This window comes from Passer domesticus, chromosome 1 (assembly GCF_036417665.1).
Source record: "Passer domesticus isolate bPasDom1 chromosome 1, bPasDom1.hap1, whole genome shotgun sequence".
Lineage (NCBI taxonomy): Eukaryota > Metazoa > Chordata > Aves > Passeriformes > Passeridae > Passer > Passer domesticus.
In genome coordinates this window covers 145,016,296-145,023,858 of record NC_087474.1, presented here as the reverse complement: position 1 = coordinate 145,023,858, position 7,563 = coordinate 145,016,296, and the positions used below count along the sequence as shown (strand labels likewise).

The 7,563-nt window shown below is 36.9% G+C and overlaps 1 long non-coding RNA gene across 2 annotated transcripts; it reads left to right on the top strand.

Moving 5' to 3' along the window:
- Positions 1-612: 612 nt before the first annotated feature.
- LOC135289851 (uncharacterized) lies at positions 613-2,503 on the top strand. 2 transcript variants are annotated; one of them, XR_010352592.1, is made up of 4 exons: positions 613-673; positions 917-1,024; positions 2,178-2,232; positions 2,348-2,503. It is a non-coding gene; the product is annotated as an uncharacterized LOC135289851 (long non-coding RNA). The 2 variants fall into 2 exon arrangements; XR_010352588.1 differs by having other exon boundaries at positions 637-1,024.
- The last annotated feature ends 5,060 nt before the right edge of the window (positions 2,504-7,563 follow it).

Sequence of the window (7,563 nt, the reverse complement as noted above, 5' to 3'; positions counted from 1 at the left end):
ATTTGAAAGCTGCTGAGACCACACTGGTTCCTAGGGTTGTGGTTATCTACTCTCCCTTTTTCTTTCTCCTTCTCTTCTTCTGCATTCTTCTTCTTAAAATATATTGTCATCCTGACTAAAAAGCCTAGTCAAAGCCATGCCAAGTATATTATTATATCTGGATATTCTAAAGCTTACAAACAAAAGTTTTTTGTTATTGAGCCTGCTTTGTTTCTTCCACACACCTCTCAGAGTATATCCAGCTACCTTTCCCTACATCTGTCAAGTGGGTTGGTGCATTACAGTGAATAATTATTAAGTGCAATATCTTTTAGCAAACACAATGTTCAGACAGCAAAAAGTATTCAAAAGAGATGCATACTTGAAAACAAAGAGGAGTTACAGGTCCCTGAACTAATGAAATTTATTGCCTCTCTGACATATCCCTCCCACTCTGCCCAGGGCCCAAGCACAACAGGATCCCTAAGTCCTGTCTCAGAGATGCCACCAGGCAGGACCAGCCTCCATCTCCCTGCACCCCTGCCATGCGTGGCCATGAGTCCTGGTGATCATTATGCTCTTGGGAGCTTAGCTATGACATCAGCTCAGCAGAAAATTATCTCCTCTGCACCGACCAGAATAGATGGCAACCCAGACAGAGCTCACACCAAAGTATGCAGCCCTCCAGCAGCAGGTCTCTCTGCAAATATGCAGGTTTCTGTGGGACGTAGTGTTTAACTAGTAATGGATGACAGGAGTGAGAACAGCTATGTGAGTTGTGATGGAGTGGATGATCTGATCAGTCTGGTGACAGAGCTACAGGAGAAATAGAAATGTTAAGGAGCAGCAGGGAGTCTAAGAAAAAGATTGACTGGTGAAACCATTTTCTGCCTCCTCTGAGACACCAATAACCTCCAGATTATTCTGGAATAACCAGGAAAAAAGGCCAAGGTAAAGAGGACTCTGTATCATCTCCCCAAGAAGCAAGAGGCTGTAGCTTAAAGGATAGGAATCAATGGAAGCGAGTCCACCCTTAGGGCAACAGGTAAACCCTAAGTCAAACTCTAAGTCAAAGCATCAATAAAAACGATGTTGAAATGTAGCCATGAAAAAAAATAGTCCCATTCATGTAAAGCATCTATAGAAGGACCTTATATCAAGAGAATCTTTCAAAGAATTCTTTTGTCTTGACAAGTGGCTGAATTCAGGTGAATGAGACAAGATGTATATTGCAAATAACCTTGCAAATGAAATCTGACAGTTCATTTATCTGTCACTTCTGATCATTTTATAAGTTCATTGTGACTATTCAGTGTTCCAGTTGCAATTTATAACAATCACAGACAATGGATAGACTCAAAAGGAAAAGTACTTTACTTCCCAGATATTTGAATGAGAGTAAAACACAGATTAAAAAAAAAACCTATAAGGTTTTTCTTAGACCATGTGTTCCAAGCTAGTGCTCATGTCATTTAGAAAAAACACATATTTTAACTAGATTGATGAACATTTAAGAATGATCAGTCTTTATAGACAGGGAGTTTTGTCAATATTGAAGAGCATAAGTATGATTTAACAGTCATTCATAGCATCCAGCCATATAGAAATTATATTTTTAGAATACAGGGACAAATGCAAAAGTGCATATATTTTCTAAGACATAAAGTAATCAAAGATAATAAGATAATTGTTAAAGGGCTCTCAATTAATCATCTGCTTTATATATCTTACATCCAGTATCAGTGATTTCTAATATACTGGGGTTTTTTTTTAATACTCCACAGCAGAAAATTAAAAAAAAAAAAAAAAGGAATGGTATACTTGTACATCACCAAATATCAGAGAGCTTATTTGGATTAAAACTCTGCTTTGTTAAAAGTCATATTTAAAGAGTCACTTCAGCTCTGATGCTGGAGTATTGTTGCTCTTTCTTATACTGTGGCACCCAAAACTGCCCCCAGTACTCAAGGTGAGGCCACATCAGAGCAGAGCAGAGCAGGACAATCCCCTCCCTTGCCCAGCTGGTGGTGCTGTGCCTGATGCCCCCCAGGACACTCCTGGCCCTCCTGGCTGCCAGAGCACTGCTGGCTCACTTTCAACTTGCCATTGACCAGGACGCCCAGATTACTTTCCACAGTGCTGCTTTCCAGCATCTCATTCCCTAATTTATAGACACAACTGGGATTGCTCTCTTCCAGATGCAGAATCTGGCACTTTCCCTTGTTAAAATTCATGTGGTTGGTGACTGCCCAGGTATGTGATTTGTTGAGGTCTCTCTGCAGGGCCTTGCAGCCCTTAAGTGAGTCAACAGCTCCACAGTTTTTGGTGTCATCCACAAACTTAGTATTTATTTGAGTCCTGCATCCAGGTTGTTAATGAAGATGTTGAAGGGAACTGGTCTGAGGATGGAGCCCTGTGGAACACCACAAGTGACCAGCCAGCCTGATGTTATCACATTTACTACAACTGTTTGTGCCCAGCCTGTGATCCACTTGCTCACCCATCACATAACATGTGACATTTTGTCCGGAAGGATATTGAGAGACAGTATCAAAGCTCCGATGAATTCCAGAAATATTACATCAACTGGTTTTCCTAGACCAGCTTGGTGGCTTAACTATTATACGTAGAAATCAGGTTTCATGAGCACAGTAAAAAAAGAAAAATAAGAAATTCCTAATCTTCATCTGAGATACAATTTCTTCTCTAAACTAATAATTCTTAATATTCCAAGGCTTCCTAAAAATATTAGTTGAAACTATCCTAAGACTCTACTGTACAACTCAGTGTCAAATCCTTTGGTGCACCAGTAGTTCCCACAGCTCCTGAAAGAGAGCTTCATGCCAAAAATTTCACATGAACAAAGACATTACAATGTGGTTAAACCAACTCAGACAAGAGTCAAGATAGACAAATGAGTTTAAAGTTGACAAAGGTCTGAGGTCAAACCAGGGTGTCAAGTTTACCAAGCAAGGTCTAAATTTAGGATCAGAGAGGTGTATGGCCAGGCACAGGCACCCTGAAATGAAGTTCAAGCAGTGGTCAGGGTCTGAGGGTAAGGGCCTGAGGAGGGAGGAAGCCTCAGATTATTAATCTCCCAGAAAAAGAAACACCATAGTGCTGGCTTTGAGCACAGGCAGAAAAACAGCTCAGACTTTGATTTTAAAATGGTGCAGAGCCTCCTTCATGAAGAGTCACACTGTTGTCAAAAATCCTGCAAGTTCTTCTAAGAATCTTATTAGTTTCTTGAAGACCATTGTTCTGTCTCACTGGTGAGCCAAATCTTCCTTCATATCACACTAAGCCATCAGAAAAAAAATCACAGAAACACAGAATAGTTGGAAGGGAATCATATAGATCATTGAATCCAGCTCCTGTCTTTACACAAGACATCCCCAATAGTCACACAATGTCCCTGAGAATATTCTTGAACTCTGTCAGGCTGGTGCTGTGGCACTTCCCTGGCAAGCTTGTTTCTATGCTTAACCAACCTCTGGGTGAAGAACCTTTCTCTAATATCTAAACTAAACCTCCCTGATATATCTTCATGCGATTTCCACAAGTTCTGTCACTTGTCACTAGAGAGAAGAAATCAGTACCTGCCTTTGTGTCCTCTCACACAGAAGTTTTATGCTGCAATGAAGTTTCCTCTCAGCCTCCTGGACATACCGAGTGACCTCTGTCACTCCTCACATGGCTTTCCCTCAAGCCCTTCACAATCTTTGTTGCCCTCTTTTGTAAACTCCCTAATAGTTTAATATATTCCATATATTTTGTTGCCCAAAACTGCTCACAATATTCAAGGTGAGGCTGTACCAGTGCTATCCCTTCTAACCTCTCTCACCTCTGTGGACTGAGCATTTGCTAACAGCAAATTAGTGAGCCAGAAAGAGTTTTGGAAACTCCCAATATGTAATCAGATTCTTATAGAAGCGTGGCTGCATGAATAATCAACTACTATGAAATATTCTTGAGAATAATGCAATTTTGGTGGTTTGTAAAAGCAATATCTTATGAGTAACTACCCTGGAATTACAGTTAATTCCTGAATGAATCAAAATATTTTAATATAGAACTATTGTTAAAAATTCTGAGATGTGCATTAATAAAACAAAGGCCTTTCAGGAAAACAGTCTTTTGCCACGAGTATTATTAACAATATAAAGCAGGATATTGTAAGTAATCAATACACACAGCAATTTTGGAAGAATAGATACAGAGATATAGCTATTGTCTCCAGGGGAGAGCATTATTTTAAGAAAATAAAAAAGAGAACCATGTTGCAATTACCTAAATATATGGTAAACCAATCTTTTTCATAGTTTAACCCCAGATGGTGTCTAAGTACAAAAGAGCCACTTGCTCACTCCCCACTCAGGTGGGGTTAGGGAGAGAATTCAAAGCATAAAAGTGAGAAACCTCATGGACTGAGATAAAGATGTTTTCCTAGGTAAAACAAAAGCCCCTCACAAGCAAATCAAAACAAAGAATTAATTCACCACTTTCCCTGGGCAGGCAGGTGTTCAGCCATCCCCAAAAAAGCAGGGCTCTGTCACACATAGTGGTGACTTGGAAAGCAAAACACCATCAATTGAATGCTCCCCTGCCCCTTCTTCCCCTAGCTTTATGTATTGAGCATGACACCATAAGGCATGGTATATGCCTTGGATCATTTGGGATCAGCTGTCCCAGCTGTGTCCCCTCCCAGTTCCTTGTGCACTCTCAGCCTTCTCACCAGTGGTACAAGAAGAAGAAAAGGTCTAGATTCTGTGAAAGCACTACTCAGCAAGAGCAGAAACATTCCTGTGTTAGCAAGACTGTTTCCAGCACAAATTCAAAACACACCCCCATACCAGCTATGGTGAAAAAAACTCTACCCCAGACAAAGCTACCACAAATTTCATTATAAAGTAATGAAAAATGTTTCCTATAAAAAAAGAATGCTTCTTTTAAAAATATTTATCCTCTTTGTTTTAGGGGTTTTTTTCATAACATATTTAACAGTAATATTTTCTTCATGTGTTATTGTTTGCAAGTTTCTATTCAGGCATTGTAGCAATGTGACTGCTATATTTAAATATCTAATATGAGCTAATGACTCCTCTGTGATTTTCTTTGTCCTGATTCTCATTATCTCAGTGTTTTCAAAGATGTACTATAAACAAGCAAATTGCAAGTGCATATTTTTGGTAACATTGACTTCTACTTAAGAAGTAGAATGTAGCTGTAGCCTGTATGCTGCCATTGAATGCCTGTAGCTGCCATTGCATAAAAGTATGTTTAATTGTTATAGTGTAGAAATATGAGGAATTATAAGAAGTGAAGATAAAACATTTAATTTCGTGAAGTTTTGATAATCTTTTCACCACTATGGAAAATTTTCCTCTCCAGCTTGAAAATAAAGGGCACATCTCAGTCCATAACCATATATATGTAGAGAAAGATTTGTCACTCACTCTTCTGCTTTTGTCTTTGACAGAAATGGAAGGATAGAACATGGTCTAGAGTAAGAGACACAGAAATTATTTTTAAAATATATTTGTTTTTAAGGGTAGATAAATTTGACATGAATTTTTGTGTTCCACACAAAATCTGTATCTTTCTTAAATGTAGCATTTTATAGAAATATATGAAGAAATGCATGCAGTACAAATTCCTCTTTCTTTTATACTGCATTTAAATGAACTAGATCTTTTGTTAGAAGGCTATTTTTGAAAAAATCTAGTTCACAAGAAAGGAATCCAAACAACTCTGCTGAAACAGTAGGTCAATTAGCTCACATCCAAGACTAGCCTGCACTATACACCAAGTCTCATTTGCACCAAAGGTTCATGCCAGTACCTGCAGTGCCTCACATATACACACCTTTATGATTTTCTGTCTTTTCTCTCTAAACCTAAGGAAATTTTTCATAAACCACTGTATGTTTCCTTCAATTGCTCCAGATTATGTTTCAGACTAGATGCCTCTTTCTGCACGTGTGGCATGCTAATAGCTGGTGTGTCAATTCAGCTACTAATCTTATTTGTCAAAGTTTCTGCTTACACCAGAAATTAGGAATTAATTATGATCTATATATGCTAACATAGCTGCATACTCAAATAAAACTAAGAAACACGATACTCATTAATGCATTCTTAGCTTGAAACACAATCTCTCACATGAACTGAACATCAAATCTGTTTTGTGAGTGATTAACATATTGCGTTGACATGTTTTTATTGAGCTGATTAGTGTCTCAAAGATTTCTCAAGTGATTGTTATTTAAGATTTCCAGTGACAAGCTGAAAGCTTTCAGCTCATATTTTATCACAAAAATAACAAAAATTAAGCTAAAATGCAATAACTGAACACAGCACAAAAGCTTCATCTCTGAAATTTTGGTGTCACATACTCAGAAACAACATTTGATTTAAATAAATTATTGCCTTAGCAAAGTGCTGGAGCAGGACATTCACAGAGATGGGCATTGCCTAACATAGAATCTGCATGATGTTGAAGCATTCAATAATTTTTACTTACTCATGCAAGTTTCATGCAAATGTAAAGGATTTGGAACAGTATATATACTTTCCCTCTGACAGTGACTTTGTTATGTCTGAACCTTAAAAAATAACAGTTTCAGTCCACAGTCAAATTCTTCATGAGCACAGTTTTCATTAGAGTTATATTTTATTCTAAATTAAATTGACTTGAAAGTGTTTTATTCCTGAGGTCTGTTTAATCAGTGATAAGTTATGCAAAAGCTAAGATCTCAAATGAAGATTTAGGTTGTCATAATAACAATAATCTATTAAATCGAACATGTCCATCATTACTGATATATTATACAGCAAGTTCTAAACAATGAAGCATCCTGATAGAAGATAAAAATCTTCTAATAAATAATTGCATGGAAAGAAAACATTTCTATAGCACAACCAAACTAAATTTTGATAGCAAACTGAACCTCCAGTTTCATTAGGAGCAATCAGGTTGTTCAAGGTCAGAAATTAAGTCAGGTACAACTATCAAACAGTCATTTGGGCATTGTTTTATGAGAGTTCACAGATTCATTAATGTGTATAAACTTTCACAATTCATATATTTATGTGTATAGATATAAACATACACACAAGTGGGGTGTAGTGGATGATTAAAGCTGAGTTTAAAAGCACACAGTCAAATACATATAATTTTATTTTCATAACAACTTTTCTGTATTGACCTGGAGCAATCAAGAAGCCAATTTATTTTATTCTACTTATCTTTAAGCTGAATTATTTTTTCTTACAAACTATTTGGCAGAAAAATAGTGGTATATTTTCTAGCTCAGCCAAAATAATTTCTTTAAATTAAGTATGAAATGACTTTTGGATTTTTAAAGTTTTCTAGATACTTAGAACAAAATTTTATCTAAACAAAATAGACAAAATATTAAATAAAAATCTGAACCATTAGATGAATATTTCTTTCTTCAATTTGAATTTTTGCTGTAAATATTACCCTTTTCATTCACTTTCTATGGTCATATTACTTCCCAGGATACAGTTTCTTTTACCTATACATCAGTACAAAATGTGCTGTTAGGAAAATCAGAAGACA